The sequence below is a fragment of the Lycorma delicatula genome, chromosome 1 (genome assembly GCF_047948215.1).
Source record: "Lycorma delicatula isolate Av1 chromosome 1, ASM4794821v1, whole genome shotgun sequence".
Classification (NCBI taxonomy): domain Eukaryota; kingdom Metazoa; phylum Arthropoda; class Insecta; order Hemiptera; family Fulgoridae; genus Lycorma; species Lycorma delicatula.
Genome location: NC_134455.1, coordinates 111,135,430 through 111,156,674, shown reverse-complemented (window position 1 = coordinate 111,156,674; position 21,245 = coordinate 111,135,430). Strand labels below are relative to the sequence as shown.

Here is a 21,245-nt window from a genome sequence, read left to right as displayed (position 1 = left end):
TATTACAGCATCAGAATTAGTACAGTAATAGAAAGAGAATATATCAATAACATACAAATAAATGCTGTGAAAGCTCAATGCCAAGAAGCAATTTTAAAAATAAAAATACAAATATTTTAATTTTTGGATGGTGGATTCCATATTTCACCTTGTTGTGTTGTATCTCTTTCATTACACATGATAAAATATATTTATTACCTTTCAACTAATACTACACTTTTTGCATAAATTAAAAGATCAGATTTATTATTCACCCTATTTTACCATTTGAAATTGTTAAGGAATAAAATGAAATTAGAAAAATTAGAAAAATAAAAACCAACTTCAAGTAGGTGCATTAAAAATGTTAAAATAATACCTTTAAAACTTATTTAAATTCTGACTTTTTGAAGTCTTATGCCAAATTAAAATTAATAACTATTTCAAACATGTTAACCTTTGATTGGTTATGAACTTAAAAAAGGTAAGTTTTTTTTAATTTTTGGGGTAGTTTTTTGTAATTAATTTTTTTAAAGTTTATTTTTATTACTTTTAAAATGCCAGTAATTTTTTTAATATTCCCTGTAAGAAAAACGTTGCTCAAGAGAAATGAAAAGACAGGAAATCTATATATTGGTAAAAAAAGAAAAATACCAAAAAGAAATGACTTGAGAAGCCCACTAATGAGTGTGAGATAAGGCTCTTTCAAATGGTCGTATATGAATTATTGTTTTACCATAACTTTTTGAACTAATTTTCTGTAATTTTTACATCAGCATATTTTATAAAATCCTATGCAATCATGATATTAATAAAAAGAAGATATCTTTAAATTATCAGTGTAGATAACACTGATGTTTCTCTAAGAAAGATACCATTTCTTGAATTGCTTTTATGCATATATTACAGATCTGTAAATACATGTAAATATATTTTCAAAGACTTATTACAACCCATAGCTCTGTATGAAGTAAGAAGTTGATTAACAATATCATGGAAATTGTCGGATTTTTGTTTGCCGAGATAAATTTTGCAAACGTCTATGAAGCCCACGCTGCACTTTACTACATTATTTAACATTGAGTTAAATACATCATCTTTGACCAAATTTCTGCCTGATGTATAAAAATCCGAGACTATCCTTCTTTATTGCATTTACAGAATTTTTCATTAGTCCTAGCTTGAAATGGTGAGGGGGTAAAAATATTTTTTTGGGTTCAACTTTTTTTTAAGGGCCCATGAATAATATTTTTCCCATTTGGAGTTAAGTCATCTCGTTTCTTCCACTCTTTGTTAACATAATGTTTATCCCTAGCTCGGCTGTCTCACCACATATGTTCCAGCTATGTTTTTTATAATTTATTTTTTTCAAGAAAGTCTTTCATCACATCGTATGTCTCTTTCAAATTAATACAATAAGCGATTGGTATCGAAGAATATTTGTTACCGTTGTGTAGTAGAACCACTTTTAAACTATACTTGGATGAATCTATGAAAAGGCGCTAGTACTCAGGTTTATGAACTAGTTCTATGTGCAACATAAGCTCGTCAATATTTGTGCAATAAACCAAACTATTTCTATCAATAAAATATTGAGAAAGTTCTTTTTGTTGGCTTCGAAAGCCCGAAATTTTTGTATTTTTTTACAAACAGAAGTAAATTCCAACCTTGCGCTTGATCCTAACAGTTCAGCTTCAATTTTTTGATAAATTTAAATCCCTAACCAAGTCGTTTAATTCACCTTGTGATATAAGATGTGGCTTATTCGAAGATAATTCAAAATCAAAATCATTGTTGTCTTCTTCAGTACTGCCTGATTCTTCATTACGGCTTTTTAAACTTATATTCACAGTTGGCTCAGGAACTGGAATAATTTCATTGTGAGGTACAGGCCTGATTGCAGATTGTAAAGGATATTTCACAGTAAATTTAGATTTTTTAGAAATTCCAGACACACTTGTTAAACAAAGGTAACAAGATCCGTCTGTTACATGATCCTTTGCTTCACGCCAAACCATAAGTACACCAAATGGCAAAGCCATTTACCATTCAGCCATCTTAAAAATACAGTAAAATTAGTACATACTATACGAGGAGCCCACATCTTATCCTGATCACCAATTTTACACTGCAAGTACAAATGATGTGCTTTTTTAATTAAAGGTGTAATGTTTTTTTTTTTTGATTTTACAGTAAACTCACCACATACATAACAAAAGGCATCCACATCATTTACACAATTTTGAGGTATTATGACACTGCACTGTTAACAAACTTAAGACAACAATAAGACTGAACAAAATTAATTCATTCCTAAATCCAGTGCTTAATACAAACAACACGGCTGTGTTTTTAGCTACATGTTTTGACCTGCACAGACATGATTAATCTTGTCCATGAAGGCTCAATCTTCAGTATTAGATATAATGTCATAAAATTTGACTATGATATGATTTAATTTTTTGTCTAGTATTGTTTATTTATAGCTTACAAATTATGTTAACAAAGTTAAACATAAAAAATGATCTAACAAAATACAATATAGGAGCTTAAAATGCTAATTATATATTAAAAATTTTTTAAAAATCCTTTAATTAAATTTAAAAATTTTTCAAAAATGTTGGGTGATAGAAAGATTCTGAGTTCAAATTCGTTTTCAACATCAAAAAACAAATTAAATCCATATCGCATGTTAGGAAACAAAAATTATGCTTATCAGTATAATTTAATTTTTCATTAAAAAATCTTCCACTTAAGTTACATAGAAATCACTTACAACTGAACCTCCAGAGGAACTTCATGTATTAAATTAAAAAAGGATCATGAAAAATCAGTTTATTGGTTGAAGAATAAGATTTCAACACACATTAAAAATAAAAATAAATATGAATTAAGCTAACTTTGTTCTTTTATTGAAATAAATTAAAAATCAGAATGCGTAAAAACTGTGTATGGTTCAGTATTCTAGCTAATGGGCCAATCATGGCAGTCTAAGCATCAGATGTGAAAGGACTGGGCACTATCCCTTATAACTTAAGTAATTCCATAACTCAAGGCTTAAAATTTCTCTCTACACATTTTAGGGTCAGTTATAGTATTACACGATATGTCAAACCAGTCATTATACAGCCAGCGTCTCGGCCTTTCATTTGGAGGTCCTGGGTTCAAATCCTGGTCAGGCATAGCACTTTCACACGCTACAAAAATTGATGTTATTCATCTTATCCTCTGAAGAAATACCTAATGGTGGTTCTGAAGGTTAAAAAAAAAAGAAAAAAGTCATTATAAAAAATTAATATGAGTTAAGTTGTGTAAAATATATGAGAACTGAATTCACATAGGATGAGCATAACATTTTCTTTTACATTAAAAAAAAAAAGTATCTGAATGAACTCTTGAAAAATTCATTGTCTAAGGAGTATAATGCAAGGAAAAATTATAATTTGCAAAAACTATGATTAAAACATTATGAGATTTTTTTATGATTATTTAATTTTGTTATTCTCCAAGATACATTTTCTCAGTAAACATCATTAACTAAATGAAAATTAATAAGTTCTTACCCACTTCAAACAGGAACGTATCAACTTCTTCTCTAATGTCAACAAAAGTTAGTGCTCTTGAACAGTTTCATTAAGTTCAAGTAGGCAATCTAAAAATGCTCTTAAACTTCATCTTCCTGTTAGAATAAATATAATATAAATATCTAGAAAGTAACTGAATATATTATAGAATTAAACAATATTTATATTTTATAAATAACAAAGAAATTAAAATAAATTTCATCTTGATTTCTGATCCAATGGTAAAATGAATCTACATTAAGACTGCTGAAATTCTTGAGACACCAGATTTGGTTGTTTTACATGTATATTTTGACCTGAATAACAAAAATAGTAGATTCAAGAAACATATATCTAACAGTTTCTGAGAAGTATAAAGCCCAAAAAAAATTGGAACTGATAAACTAATTATATTTGGAAAAGATTAATCAGCTAAATTGCCAACAAACTGATAAAATATTGCTAAGAATTTATTTTTTTTTAATTAATGTAAGTAAACTCAATTGAAAATTAATAAATGTTACAGAATCCAGACTTTTTACAAAAGTAATAATAATAATAAAAAACTAAAATGTGGCAGAAAGTTTTTGTGATTTTAAATCGAAACAAAAAATTATTTAATGCTACAATAAATCTATAAATAACAAACTACTCAAAACAAATGAAAAATTAAAGGTTAAATGAATATTCCCATTTTTTGTTTTTATATTGAAAACAGAATTGAAAAATTAATTTATCTGAGATTTTCTGTTTCATAGGTTGACACTATTAACATCTAATCAGCAATTAAGTTTAAATAATAATAAATTTAAGTTGCATGCAAATCTCAGGAAACTTCTATAACATTAGTAGCCATCTGACTTACCTTTTTTGAAACAAGTTTTTCTCCTTTTTCTTTCTTTAATAATCTGAAATAAATCATAAATAATCATTTACATAAAAAGAAATGAAGTATATTAAATGTTTATTAAAACAACATTTAAAAAAAATATTTAACAAATAAATGAATTTCTAAATGTTTAACCAGTTATGTTGTTAAACAGCTATCAGCAAATGCAAGAGATTATAAAAAGTAATTATAAATAGAAAATTAAAAGTTAAAGATATTAATTAAATATAAAGAATTTTAACAATACAAAAATAATAAATCAATTACACTTATAAAAAAGAATTACATGAAACACTAAAAAATTGTTATTTGCAAAGAAAAATACTCCTTTTGTAGTATTCTTTTTTTACTTTTACTTAGTATTTATTTAACATTTTGTTTGCATTTACTTTTATGAACTCCTTGTCCTCCTCTATGAATCATGAGACCTTGCCGTTGGTGAGGGGGCTTGAGTGCTCAGGGATACAGAGTAGCTGGACCGAAGGTGCAACCATATCAGAGAGGTATCTGTTGAGAGCCAGACTAAGGAATGATTCCTGAAAGAGGGCAGCAGCTCTTTCAGTAGTTGTTAGGGGCGTGAGTCAGGACGACTTAAACGGCCGTATCAACATCACTCAGTCCTCTGAGTACTGCGCAGCTGAAAGCAATGGAAAACTACAGCTGCTTTTTTTCCAAGAAAATGTGGCTCTCTGCATTTTCACATAGCAATAATGGAGGCGCCTTCCTTGGTAAAATATTCCAGAGGTAAAATAGTCCCCCGTTCGGATCTCCGGGTGGGGACTACTAAGGAAGGGGTCACCAGAAAATTAAAAAATAACATTCTACGAGTCGGAGCATGGAATGTTAGAAGCTTGAAAAAGGTTGGTAGGCTAGAAAATTTAAAAAGGGAAATGGGTAGGACAAATGTGGATATAGTAGGAATTAATGAGGTTCGGTGGGAAGAGGAAGGCGACTTTTGGTCAGGTGATTTTAGAGTAATTAACTAAGCGTCAAATAATGGGCAGGCAGGAGTAGGTTTCGTGATGAACAAGAAGATAGGGAGGAGAGTGGAGTATTTCAAAACGCATAGCGATAGAATCATTGTAATAAGGATAAAATCAAAACCTAAACCGACAACGATTGTTAACGTCTATATGCCTACAAGCGCCCATGATGATGATGAGGTAGAGTGTGTATACGAAGAGATTGATGAAGCAATTAAACACGTAAAAGGAGATGAAAATTTAATAATAGTTGGAGATTGGAATGCAAGCATTACAAAAGGCAAGGAAGGAAATATAGTGGGTGAATACGGGCTGGGCAAAAGGAATGAAAGAGGGGACCGACTTATAGAATTTTGCACGAAGTATAATTTAGTAATTGCCAACACCCAATTTAAAAATCATAATAGAAGAATATACACTTGGAAAAAGCCAGGCGATACCATGATAGATTATATCATGGTTAAGCAAAGATTTAGAAATCAACTCGTTGACTGCAAAACTTACCCTAGAGCAGACATTGATAGCGACCATAATTTGGTGATAATGAAATGTAGATTGGGGTTTAAAAACCTGAAGAAAAGGTGTCAGATGAATCGGTGGAATTTAGAGAAGCTTGAGGAAGAGAAGGTAAAGAAGATTTTTGAGGAGGACATCGCAAGAGGTCAGAGTAAAAAAGATAAGGTAGAAAATGTAGAAGAAGAATGGGAGAATGTTAAAAAGGAAATTCTTAAATCAGCAGAAGCAAACTTAGGCGGAATAAAGAGAACCGGTAGAAAACCTTGGGTTTCAGACGATATATTGCAGCTGATGGATGAACGTAGAAAATATAAGAATGCTAGTGATGAAGAAAGTAAAAGGAACTATCGGAAATTAAGAAATGCTATAAACAGGAAGTGCAAACTGGTGAAAGAAGAGTGGATTAAAGAAAAGTGTTCAGAAGTGGAAAGAGAAATGAACATTGGTAAAATAGACGGAGCATACAGGAAAGTTAAGGAAAATTTTGGGGTACATAAATTAAAATCTAATAATGTGTTAAACAAAGATGGTACACCAATATATAATACGAAAGGTAAAGTCGATAGATGGGTGGAATATATTGAAGAGTTATACGGAGGAAATGAATTAGAAAATGGTGTTATAGAGGAAGAAGAGGAAGTTGAAGAGGATGAAATGGGAGAAACAATACTGAGATCTGAATTTAAGAGAGCATTAAAAGATTTAAATGGCAGAAAGGCTCCTGGAATAGACGGAATACCTGTAGAATTACTGCGCAGTGCAGGTGAGGAAGCGATTGATAGATTATACAAACTGGTGTGTAATATTTATGAAAATGGGGAATTTCCATCAGACTTCAAAAAAAGTGTTATAGTTATGATACCAAAGAAAGCAGGGGCAGATAAATGTGAAGAATACAGAACAATTAGTTTAACTAGTCATGCATCAAAAATCTTAACTAGAATTTTATACAGAAGAATTGAGAGGAGAGTGGAAGAAGTGTTAGGAGAAGACCAATTTGGTTTCAGGAAAAGTATAGGGACAAGGGAAGCAATTTTAGGCCTCAGATTAATAGTAGAAGGAAGATTAAAGAAAAACAAACCAACATACTTGGCGTTTATAGACCTAGAAAAGGCTTTCGATAACGTAGACTGGAATAAAATGTTCAGCATTTTAAAAAAATTAGGGTTCAAACACAGAGATAGAAGAACAATTGCTAACATGTACAGGAACCAAACAGCAACAATAACAATTGAAGAACATAAGAAAGAAGCCCTAATAAGAAAGGGAGTCCGACAAGGATCTTCCCTATCTCCGTTACTTTTTAATCTTTACATGGAACTAGCAGTTAATGATATTAAAGAACAATTTAGATTCGGAGTAACAGTACAAGGTGAAAAGATAAAGATGCTACGATTTGCTGATGATATAGTAATTCCAGCCGAGAGTAAAAAGGATTTAGAAGAAACAATGAACGGCATAGATGAAGTCCTACGCAAGAACTATCGCATGAAAATAAACAAGAACAAAACAAAAGTAATGAAATGTAGTAGAAATAACAAAGATGGACCGCTGAATGTGAAATGAGGAGGAGAAAAGATTATGGAGGTAGAAGAATTTTGTTATTTGGGAAGTAAAATTACTAAAGATGGATGAAGCAGGAGCGATATAAAATGCCGAATAGCACAAGCTAAACGAGCCTTCAGTAAGAAATATAATTTGTTTACATCAAAAATTAATTTAAATGTCAGGAAAAGATTTTTGAAAGTGTATGTTTGGAGTGTCGCTTTATGTGGAAGTGAAACTTGGACAATCGGAGTATCTGAGAAGAAAAGATTAGAAGCTTTTGAAATGTGGTGCTATAGGAGAATGTTAAAAATCAGATGGGTGGATAAAGTGACAAATGAAGAGGTATTGCGGCAAATAGATGAAGAAAGTAGCATTTGGAAAAATATAGTTAAAAGAAGAGACAGACTTATAGGCCACATACTAAGGCATCCTGGAATAGTCGCTTTAATATTGGAAGGACAGGTAGAAGGGAAAAATTGTGTAGGCAGGCCACGTTTAGAGTATGTAAAACAAATTGTTGGGGATGTAGGATGTAGAGGGTATACTGAAATGAAACGACTAGCACTAGATAGGGAATCTTGGAGAGCTGCATCAAACCAGTCAAATGACTGAAGACAAAAAAAAAAGAAAAAAGAACTCCTTGTATCCAAGGATGATTAAAATTTAAACAATGAAGATTCATTTACCTGAATATTGTTATTTTTTGTAAACAATTTTTGAATGTTCATTAACAGTGATATAAAATAAAAATCTTAATTTATAAATATTTAAAAGAAATTGTGTTAAAATAATGAGCATAATTATAAATTTGTTATAAATAAAATAAAACTAAAGGATATACACATACATTTATTTCTCTACAACTGAGATGTAATTTATCTTCAGACAGTTCTTACAATACAGAATTATCTACAAGTTGACACTCTCAGATCAAAATCGTAATATGACAACCAGAATTATAGTGTAATTTGAAAATTTAAATCGATTGAATTCACATTAATCCTTAAAGTGTTTATAATGAGAATTTTTTAATGTGACATTTCTGTTTGTTGACATATCCAATAAAAAACTGTTTTTTACACCATTGGTTTCTTTTTTATTTCTAATATGAGCTACCCAACTTTATGTAGTATAATATGAATTTTTGTGTTTCCTATTTAGAAACAAAATCCGAAGAGATTTTCAATTCGATATATATATATATATATATATGTGTCGAATTGAAAATCTCTTATGCTCAAGCCCTATTCTTTATCAAATACAGTATACCTTTTTGAATTTTTTTTATTTACAATGTAGTTGTAAGTTTCTCCAAGTGTGGTTGTAACTTAAGCGAGACGATTTTAAGTTTTTACACTTAAAAGTTTTTACTCCTCCTTATTGGAAAGATAATTTAAAGAATTTTAAATATTAATGAGTCTTTGAAACGTATCGTTTTAAATACGGTTTTCTCCGATAACACTTAAGTATGAACGATAACATTCGGTAACAATATATTATTCTTTCTATACCATTTAGTTTCGATGAAGCGTTGGACGAATGAACAACGTGTGTTTGCGTTCGCGGCGCATTCTGCAAAAATAGAGACATTTTTACCCCTGCGTAACGATTGAAATGGAGCGATAGTTTTCTTTCATATCAAAATACATCGGAATGATGTGGTTCCATCGGTCTATCAGCCCATGCCATTAAAATTTGTATTCAGAATTTTGAAGAGTATCGTTCAGCGTTGAACAAGAAACTTTCTAGTAAACAAAGGAATGTACGCACACCTGAAAACATAAACGCCAAAAGAATGGTACGAAATCCGCAAACGAACTGCACGTAGTGAGTCAGTTTTATTTGGCTTGCTAAATATCAATATTAGAAGGATTCTTTTACAGTTTTACATACACGTATAAAATTCAAGTAGGGGAAAATATTAGTTAATTATACGAATTTTGTCACTACCTTTAGAATCTTATAAATGTTAAAGAAAAAATGTTACATCATGTGTTCATGAGTGAAATCACATTTTGACATACAAGAGCATAAGTATAAACAAAATTTCGTAATCGGTCAAAAAACAAAACTTAAAGAATTGCATCAATAACTGTAGCACCAATACCAAAGTTACTGTACGATGTGCAATAGCTTGCTTTGGCAATTAGAATATTGTTGGAAATCTTATATTGTCACTTCTAAATAAGTGAATCAATAATTCATACGTTATATGTCTGAATAATTGGAGAATTTTTGTTTCCTAAAATTATGGAGAAATGTGAAATCAATCGAAATGTGTAGTTTGAATAGGATGAAGACCAGTCGCACAGCTAGACAATCATTTAATGCAGTTAAACTATTGTTTCCAGATTAAGTAATCTCTAGACACGGTGATATGCCTTGGTAAATGAGGTTTTCAGATTTCACAGCATGTTTTTTTTTTCCTTTTGAGACTATTTAAAAAGTAATCTATTAAATAATGTTCTTTAATGATAACTGCAAAAACACAAAAAACATCATCACGAACTTACCGGATTTCCTGTGGATATTTATGTGGTGTGATGTAAAACATAAAAATTCGATTTCAAGAACAGGTGAATCGAAATGATTCCCACTATCTTTTAGATAGTGTTTATAATGTTTTAAGCACAGTTAAATGCTAATAAATAAGCTTATAATCTTTTAAAAAATATTACTTTTTTTAATCAGTTTTTAATAGTTTACTCATACTCCTCCTTTCTTAGAACTTTAGCATCTTAGTGTTCATTTACGTTATTTTTCTGCATCTGCACTTTTTTTATCAAAAATACAGGCTTATCGCATTTGCATGTTTTCTAAATGGCATACTAATAGCGTTCTATGCAGCTGTACATATATTTTAAATAAGAATAAGAAATAAAACTCAATTTAAGAAAAGTACTAATAAAAATTTAAAAATATTACATTCAATTTTTCAATTCAATCCTTCTTTCTCAATTCAAATTTTTCTCCTTCTTTAAATTTCACCTTTATCAAGTCGGTGCCAAATTACAGCAGTTTACAACTTATCCATAATTTGGTGCTGATTTCAATAACCTGACATAAAGAAGAAGAATTAGAGAAGCATTTTAATTTTTATGCATTTTTGAAATCGTCGTTTTGAAGAAAACAAGGTTTATTTTATTTCCAAATTCAGTGGACTATAATTCCTAAACGTAGAGAAATATTTATTGGCCATTGATTTTCTTAGTTAAATTTAAATTGAAAATGAGGTGCCACATGACCTCTCTTATTGATTTAAAAACTATTTCAGTTACATTCAATGAAGAAAACACTAATTATATACATAATTTAAGTAACTCCTATTCACTACAATAAATTTCAATTAGGTACTAAACGATTATAATACAATACTTCCGGTAAGTATTTTACTCTTTCCAGACATTTTTAATACTTGGTATATTGTGTTATAAATAAAAATAATAAAAAAAACATACTGTACCTTCCTTTTTAATTTTTATAGCCAATAATGTATGTCCCAATAACGGAACTTCTGGAGCCCCTTTAAATTTGTTAATTAATCTAATCGTTCTTCTAGATGGCCAGTCGTGAATTGCTAAAATTATACAGACAGTAATAAATAATATGATAAATAACACTTCAAATATCATACTGAATATTTTCTTCCTCTATTTACTGAGATAAACTGATCGGAACGAATGCTTTTAACCTAGTGAACGTATCATTTTTACAGAATCTAAAGTCAAAGTTAAGAATTTTTAAGTGTAGAGGAGCCATTAGGGTAAAATAATTATTTTCTCGTAATAATTACAAAAGAGTGAAACATATATTTTCAACATTATTAATTACTACCAGTAAAAAAAATGAAATAAAAAATGTTCCACTTACCGTTTTTATAATACGATATTTTTATTTCATGACCTTGGACGGAAGTCCAAGGTCTCATTTATTAATGAGTTTTTTATTACTTATCTTTTACAATCAAATTTATATTACGTAATTATTGCTCTCATCAAGACACTACTTATCAAATTCAACTTGTTTTGTATAAAATTTGTAAAATAGAAATTTTATGGCCAATAAATATTAAATAATACTCTAGCCTTCTAGTACAGAATAGAAGTCTAAAGGAAACAACAGTACGTGTTTTTTATCTTATGAAAAATCCTATAACAAAACTGAATACATTATTCTAAAATTATTTGTAGAAAATATCTAAATTTATTATAAAAAATAATCCAAGAAATTTAGTAACAAGATATGATAACATCGAAGCGATTGAAAAATTTAAATATTTAGAAGAAATAATACAAAATAATGCTACGGAAAACTAAAATACCTAGAAAGGAAACCAAATAAAGTTGATTAAGATATCAGTTGACAAAACACATTCACAATAAACAAAAATTATTACCACAAGCATTTATGCATTACAACTCAACAAAAACTTTTTTAATGACGCTAGCAAATAAATCAAGAATTGAAAAATTCTCAAAAAGTTAGAAAAATATGTACTGAAGCAAAAGGTAATAAGAGTATAGTCAAATGAAAAGCTATTCCAGAAATTAAAAGAATTACAAACGTCAAAGGAGATTATGCTTCCTTGGATATTTAAAAAAAATGAGTGAAATTAGTCCAACCAAGAAAGTATTAACCACTTTTTAGAATTAAAGACCAAACCTAATTGATGTAAAGAAATGCAAAAATAGTAAAAATAACTAGAAGGACAGAAGTAAAGGAAGAGCAAGTGTACGATACAGAAATGTTTAGAAATAAAATATAAGATTTAGAAATTTTCCTGGAAAAGCCAAGAGAAAGAAAGAGGAAAATTTAGAACAGAAAAAAAGGAAATCAAAGTAAAAGAATGAAAAAATGTTGGTAAAATATCAAAGCCATAAATCAATAAATTAAGGATTTAACAAATTTAAGAGTTAGCAGTTCTTATTGGAAATTATAGAAGGATAAAAAAAAATTGATATGGGCACCACATGACTTCCTTGTACGCCTATTAAATTACATATACACATTTTTTTTAAATAAAAAATATGTAAAATTTTATTCATTAATAACTTCTGATTTTTTTAATTGTTATTATTGAATTATTATTTATTGTAAAAAATGTTTACAATCATTAATAAATCAATATATTTAAATAAAAAAAAAGGAGATGAAGTCGGATTCGAACCGATGTGCCTTCCCCTAGTAAGATCCAAATATTTCATTAATTAAAGTGTTATTTGGCTATAACTCTGTAACCAATGAAAATAAGTACCACTTATGATAGATATATCGTTGAAAATCTCTCAATAAGGGCTTATTACTGCAGTTAAGAAAAAGTCCAAAGTAATTTTTTTTGGATTTTGGACACTTTTGATCCAGTCGAAAAAATATGGAAAAGGGAACATGGTAAAAATGAAAATTCTAAAAGGTAAAAGGAAAAGGAAGAAAAGGAACAGGGGAAAAGGGAGAAAGGAAAAAGGGAAAGGTTAAATTTTGTGAAGTTATGTAATCTTCATTTTGTTAATGTTTTATCAAACTTTCAATTGTGTTCATTTAACCTACATATATATATATATATATATATATATATATTGTTATCACATATATGCCAAATTTAATATCGGCGGGCGAACACGGTAGCAAAGATGTGAGCTACCGCACAGTATATGTACGCGCTGTTACAAGCATCACTACCACCGCGCAGTTCTCCCACCATAGCGGCGCTGCAACCCCATCACTCCCAGGCTCCAATAAAAGAGCGTGCACGAGAGTGAATTTTCAACCGCTCCCAAACCGCGATCGCGAATATGTTTTACCAAATTGTAAGTTCCCTATTTCCTTTCCATTCAAGAGAGAAGAAGAGGGAACGAGCCCAGCAACTATCAGCCCAGCAGCCATCAACTTTGCAGTCACCAGCCGAGCAGCCACCTGCCCAGCGGCCACCGACAGCATAGAAGAACGAAGAAAGAAGAAACCTGCACTTTTCCCCGTTCAGCCCTTCGGGGCCAAGGGAATATCAAGGTTAATGGTATGTAACTTCGGTTACTGCCAAGTCTCGGAAGTGCAGGCCAAAGAAGAGGTCATCGGTAGAAGAAGAGGAAGAAGATGAAGAAGAAAGAAGACCCTCTACGCGACCCAACGTCACGGACAGGAGTCCGGAAAAGAGCCCAGCAGAGATGCGTCCTGAAGGGCAGCCATCAAAGAAGTGGATGAAGAGCTTCTACTTAACTTTTCCTATAAACACTTACAATTAAATTAAATTAAATCAGCAATTGCGACTCCCTCCGGAGAAGGGGGCGCATTGCTTCCTCCAAACAGTCAGTGACCCGTTGTGGCGTATTCCTGCTAGCCCACGAAGCGTTAGCACCGAAACGACTTCAGTGGACGGTCTGAAGAGGAATCACGTCGGGAGGACAGGTTTCAAAAGCCTAGCCTCCCGCGGTCGGCCCATAAGATGGGTTCGAGAACGCTGGTAAACAACGAATTGGAATGCTAGTAAATCCGTCCTTAAAATATAAAATAATACACAACTTAAAACTTAGACCCGTCATTAAAAATTACCCTTAAACACGTCCGATTCTAGAATCATCCAGCAGCAAGGGACACTGTCCAGGTTCTGCGATTTGTAGGGAGAATTTGTGAAACTCCCGCCAACTTTGCATTCCATTCCATGAATTTTCAATTCATCGTCGACCACGACCTGGAGAAGACCAAGAAAAAGAAGAAGAAGAAGATGGAAGAAGACAGAAGAAGTTCCCTTGCCGCCTCAATGTGGGACCTCCTGGAGGATGCTAACATTTCCGCAGGAGCAGCAGCCTGGCCAGCCCGCCGAGGGAGCCGCCGAGGACGCGGATGCTACCTTCCCGCTCTAGCTCACCGGGCTTCAATCGTCCTGGCCGTCGGATTCGGCAGCAGTAGCCGGCCCAGCGTGGGATCGCTCGGCGAGAACTGCCTCGGCTGCGCCGGTGAAGAAGGACTGATGCCGACCCGACACTGCGGGGACCCGACACTGGGGGGTCCCCACTGCTACGCTGTAGTGGGGACCCAACTGCCGATGAGGAAAAGCCCAGTCTGACTTCATTGAACGAGCCGCAACTTCCCGATTTCGCCGGGGACCAGCTTCGGGGCCCAACGGCTCTTTTCAGAGCTAATGCAAAATACGGCCCTTTTTAGGGCAACCACAAGGTTATGAATTACGAACCGTCGAAGCCATTCGACGACAACAGCCCTTCTCAGGGCTACCATAAGGTTAGTAAGTGCCACGTGCCGTCGAAGGCATTCGGCGACACATGAGCCGAGCATTTGACTGTTTTCATTTAATTGATTGGAAAGTGTTATTTTATAAAGTATATAAAAGGAGTTTGTCTTTGAAATTTTTGAAGCGAAGCTTCTTAACGCAGGCTCCGAGGTACGGAGTAAACTGAGGTAAAACGAGCGTCACAGGCTGATTCATGCACTACGCCTACCGCGTGTTTTATACAGATACTAACACATCTGTAAGTAAATACTAGATACATTTCAATCGCATTGCTAAATTTAAAAGAGAAGAAAATCGGAATGCAGGAGTTTTCCTATATTACGAATTTTTTATAACTATGACAAATACAAATGAAACAAGTCTACGAACATTGGAGATTTTTATTCAGCTATATGCAAGATTGAAAACGGCATTGAACTGGCTATGGCAGTTGTACATATTTCACCAAATAAAAAAAAATTGATGAAATAATAATGTTCCTTAACAGAGTATAATGAGCAACTTGCTCAATGGGTGGGACACAAACATTATGAATTACCACTTATTTTGTCTGGTGACTTCAATGTCAATTTTGCTGACGTAAAATCAGAAGCACTTAAACAGTTTCTTTTTGAAACATTCAATTTATCGACGAATAATCGACCGGTGCAAGCTACAACAAAACATGGCATAACCATTTATGCTGTTTTTTCAAGATACTTAAACAAAACAGAGTCTCAAACATTTGTATCCTACTTCAGTTACAACACACCAATAAATACTATAATAGAATGCGCTAATTAAACTTTAATATTGTGTTAAAATGTTTCTATGTTTTATGTAAATATTGTAATGTGAGTTTCATTATTAGTTCATATTAATAAAAAATGTTATCATTTGTGTATATTTATTTTCCACCGTTAATAATTCATATAATATTGCGTAAGAAGCTTCGCTTCTGTAGTTAAAAAAATCGCTCATAGTCATCTTAGACTACTAGACTTCTTTTTGTGGGGTCATTTAAAATCAATAATTTATAAAGAAATTCCTGCTACCATACAAGAGTTGAAAAATAAAATTGTAAGAGCATGTAGGGATGTAACTAAATAATAAAAGTAAGATGAGAATTACAACAAAGACTTCATTATTATTTACAGGAAAATGGGAATCATTTTGAACAAATGATTTAAAAGATGATACTTTTATTTTACTGAGGTAATATTTGTTTGCTTGGTATTTCTCCCGCCACCACCCCATTCGGTCGCCCTAAAGCATAAGACCGAATGTTTGTGTCACAAACAGCTACTGAGCCTCGAACAATTTAGCGACCAGTGTCCTAAATAGCTCCCAGAGCTTACCTAACAGCCTGAGCGGACTAAGCGCGGTGCCATGCACCACCGGCTTACGTGTCGCAACCGCTCACTTGTCATATATTTACTAAAATGGGTAGGCGCACCCGTCAACTACTAAAAATATATATGACATCCATAAATTAAAATTTACTTCATCTAGACATCAAATTGCTGCACGCATAGGTCGCTGAATGCCATCAAGTACCTGACCATCATATTAAAGCGCTTGGAGCCTTAATTGGCTGGTGATCAGCCATATATCTCTAGGTTGGCTTCACACAGCAGTGAGATAGAACTCTTTCCCTAAGTAAACTACTGATGTGGGTTGAACACAGCAACCGCATCAAGAAACTCCCTCATGGTCCGACAATGCGGCTGTCGCCACATTGACTCGCCGCTTGTGAGTGGCCAATTTTCCCCTTGACCTCTAAGTTCCAGGGTGGCCCGGTCTCTGCCCCCCCCCCCTCTGAGAGCAGGGCAGTCAAACATCAGGTGTTCATTTGACTTGACGTCCCCGCAGATGCACAGCTCATCAGCTGCCAGGCGGAACCGAAACAGACATTGGTTCAAATTAGCATGGTTGGTTAATTACCTAGGCATCCGTTGCCCTTAAAAACGAATTCGAGGCATACCATCTCCCCAGATCCGTAAAAACTTGTACAGGGATCTTCCCTTAGTCGTTGTGTCCCATTCTAGCTGCCATGCTTACATCGCGAGGCTCTGTAGCGTCTTTCACAGGCGGGACGTGGGCAACTGAACGAAATTTAGATCCGGTGCCTTTTGGAACCGCATCCCATATCCCTCGGCCACCTGGCCTCTTCGCAATCTCCACATGGCTGCCCGAACTTTCACCACTAAATCGATTGGGAGAGCCTTTCCCAATACTGTGGTAGCCTCGTAGGAGGTTGTTTTAAAAACACCAGTGCATACAATTAAGACTCTGTGCTGGGCACTCCTTAAATTTCGAACAGTACTCTCTTCATATCAAACTGAGTTAAAATAATGTGTTTCATTTATTATTTTTTAGATTGCTATTGTCAAAAAACCTTCATAACAAAATAAACCAATGAATGATTTAAGCATTAATTATTTTTTGATTAAAATTATTTATTTATGAATAAGTTTTTATTTAATTATTTAATCATAGTTTACCTGGTAATCAATTTTTCAACATATTATCAGCAAAGAAGTAGATACCTTTGTATAAATTAAAGTTCCACTTACCAACAATTTAAAAATATATTTCCAAGAACTTTCAGAGTTGCTACTCTATCATCAGGGATTTCTTATAATATGTTAATTCAAAATTCATATGTTATATATATATTTATATTTAAATTAAAATTGTTACGTTCATAATAGTCGGTTGTCAAGAAATAAAAAATAATTTATATGCCAATAAGACTGTAACGTCATGTCCGTCAGATGTTTACGACTATTCTAAGAAAATTAAAACTTAGAAAATTAAATGTAAGCTTAAACCTTACTATTGGGTTTTCGTATTTTTAACTGATGTTATTATTCTGTGTTTATTGGTACATTTTTTCAATACTAGAGATACCTAAAAACCATATTTTTTAAGAAGAACGGACGATATCAGACCTAATGCTTTGGGTCAGTAACACTGTATCCCAACATAACCTAAAAAACATCTTAACATAATCTAAAAAAAAAAACATTTTTTTATCATAACTTCAATAATACAGTGAACCAGTTTTAATTTTATTAGTATCAAATTACTTGTCATTCAAAGGTCTTTCCAGTGTCTCAGAAGCTATATCGTCTTACTTAAAAGAAAAATAATTTTTCAACCCTTAAAAATTTAGATAAGATTTAAGGGCAAAATTTTGTGTTGGTAATTTTAAAAATAATTTTCACTGTTTTAATCCATAGATTATGATTATTTCAAATGGTTTAAGAAGTTATATCACGTAATTTTACAGTTATTTTTGTTGGACTGAAATCTAAAAAGAGTACTGCGCCAAATGATTTTTCGCACCTACTGAGCGAAGGGGAGGGCGAATTTTAATTTTCTTTTCACAAAAATTCATTATTTTTTTTTAGATTGTCAATTAATGTAATTAAGTGTTACCATTGCTTTTTTAAGATTTTTGAGTAAGGTAGGTGTAGCGGAGAGGGTGGGTTCCACCTCTGAAAATAATTTTTTAAAAGTTTCCCCGAGAAGGCTAAACATGCCTGCAAACAGAAATACGATGGAACTGATAACTGTTAAATAAAAAATGTGGTAACTTTTCAAATAACACATCCCGTATAATTATTGTAATTAATATATATATAAATTTTCGCCGAATGGCTTCGATCACACGCCGCACTTACTAACCTTATGGTAGCCCTGAAAAGGGCCATTTTTGTCGTCGATTAGCTTCGACAGCTCTTTATAATTGCTAACCTTAGGGTAGACAACAGCCTAAGGGCTGTTGTCGTCGAATGGCTTCGACGGTTCGTAAGCCATAACCTTGTGTCGGCCCTGAAAAGGGCCGTTTTTTGCGTTAGCTTGAGAAGAGCTGTTGGGTCTGGAAGCTGGTCTCCGGCGAAGTCGGGGAGTTGCGGCTCGTCCATTGAAGTCCAACCGGGCTTTCCCTCAGCGGCAGTTGGATCCCCAGTACAGCGTGGCAGTGGTGGCCCCCAGAGCCCCGCAGTGTCGGGTCGGTGTCGGTCGTCCTTCGACCGCGCGGCCGAGGCAGTTCTCTCCGAGCGATCCCACTCTGAGCCGGCTACTGCTGCCAAGTCCGCTGGCCAGGGCGATTGAAGCCCGGCGAACTGAAGTTGGAGCGGGAAGGTAGCGTCCACGTCCAGCGACTCCCTCGACGGGCCGGCCAGGCCTGCTGCTCCGGAGGGGATGTTGGTATTCGCCGGGAGGTCCCTCGTTAAATCGGCCAGAGAACTTCTTCTGTCTTCTTCCATCTTCTTCTTCTTCTTCTTGGTCTTCTCCAAGTGGTGGTTGACGATGAAACTGCGTTCACTCTCGTGGTGAACACTCTTTTATTGCAGCCTGAGAGTAGTGGAGCTGCAGCGCCGCTATGATGGGAAAACTCCGCGGCGGTAGTGATGCTTGTATCAGCGCGTCCGTATACTGAGCGCTAGTTGGCATCTGAGTTGCTATACCGTGTTCGGCCACCGATATTTAATTAGGCATATATGTGGTAACAATATATAATATATATATGACAATTATACATAATTTTTTAATTATAATTTAATATTTATAACTATAAATTGTTTGCTTCAAAATATACTCGTTTATAAAACATTGCCAGTTATTAAAAAAGTAATACAATAAAGAAACCTTCATTATCTTTGTCATCAAACGTAATAATACTTTATCTAAGCGATCAATTAAATTTAATATAAATTAATTACCACTTGTTTAAAAAAAGGAAAAAATTAAGTTAACTTATACACAATGTTATACAATATAAAAACATAAGTAAAAATATACTTATCTTTTACATACGTACTACTCCTCACCCACCTAGGTCAATGTAGTGGAGGTCACAATTTTACATTTAATCTCTAACATGCTCTCTTTCCCTCATACACACATTTCCCTCGCAAAAACTGTTCCCACCGAAACAATTCAAACTCTTATCTCCACATCTATCCTCTTAAAAACCACATATACAATCAAATCTGCTGTACTAACAATTACGTATTAAATTCGACTATTAGATTTTGCCTGAATCACACGCACTTATCCAATTATCACACTTCAAACTCTGACTACTCCTCAGAGAGAACCGTAACTCTAAACTTGATCTGATAAATCTTCCCCAAAATTAGCCATCTACTAATAAAATGTGTAATTTCTTCTTCTTCTTTTCCTAAATTGTATAACTCGTATAGCAGTTTTTCATCTTCCCTTCGGCTCTAAAATCACGATACCATGATGTGCATCTTTTTTAAAAATAGCAGACATTCAGTTCTACTGAAACTTCCTGTTAAATAAGTTTTATCTCCCAATCAAAGTTTAAACGTGGAAAGACATTACGAAAACTATCTCTATAATTTCTAGCGATTCTCCCTAAAATTCCGTGTCACAATCCATCAAGGTATCGAGTTGTTTTCCCATAGCGACGTCCCATTGTCATCTTCAAACACACTTCAACCAAAAATAATCCATTACTTGTACTACAGTTTTCTTCGACTATCCTGAAAGCCAGAACAAGTGGCAAATGATGATAGCAAATTAAATATATTTATTACACACCTTTTATAGATAATCTCTGTTTAGCAATTACTTTGTTGCACATTATATTTAAACCTGTTTTCCCACAGAAATCCTTTCTTTCACATAAACACTAAACGAAATAAACGATGTGAAAATAACTCCAAAATACTTATATTTATTTATTAACTCAACCTAAAAAATACTTTTCCCTCGTCGCTAATTACCTCCCTTTCTGAATGCTATTATCTTAGGTTGGTTCATATTGACACCCGATCTCCACCCATCACAATAAAATTTCATATTATTAATCTTTTTCTACAATGACTTCGTCGAAGATGCCAAAATCACCAAATCATCTGCAAGTAGCAAGTAGCGTGTGCAAGTAGTGGCAAGTAGCGTGTGAAAATGCCATGCCTGACCGGGATTCGAACCCGGGACCCCTGGATGAAAGGAAAAACATAAGTAATCTTATGCTAAGATTACTTATCCACACACTTTCTTCAAGACAACAATGACATTAATAAATAAAGCGGAAAGCAGCGAAAGCAATAAACACCTTTGCTGCAGACCGCTAAATGTGATAAATTCTTTTAAAAAATCTGTGGTATACTACATTGCTTTGGTATTTTATCCAGTTCTCTAAATAAGCAAAAAAAAACTTCAAAAACGAACTTCTTTCATGTAGTTCGTAAAATAATATATTCTAATCAATGTTCAGCCCTAAAATCAACAAACATGTAATGTAGCGTTTTTCCTCGACCCGAAGCTTTTAACTTTATACAATACACAAATTAAATATACTGACCATCGGTAAATATTCCCCTTCTAAATCCCACCCTTCTTTTTCCTGTTTAGCCTCCGGTAACTACCGTTTAGATAATACTTCAGAGGATGAATGAGGATGATATGTATGAGTGTAAATGAAGTGTAGTCTTGTACATTCTCAGTTCGACTATTCCTGAGATGTGTGGTTAATTAAAACCCAACCACCAAAGAACACCGGTATC

General features: G+C 33.4%; 1 long non-coding RNA gene across 1 annotated transcript; it reads right to left on the bottom strand.

Moving 5' to 3' along the window:
• Positions 1-3,486: 3,486 nt before the first annotated feature.
• LOC142318161 (uncharacterized) lies at positions 3,487-11,159 on the bottom strand. Its single transcript, XR_012754838.1, has 3 exons — positions 10,942-11,159; positions 4,408-4,450; positions 3,487-3,658 (listed from the first exon to the last, which is right to left on the bottom strand). It is a non-coding gene; the product is annotated as an uncharacterized LOC142318161 (long non-coding RNA).
• Between the last annotated feature and the right edge of the window lie 10,086 nt (positions 11,160-21,245).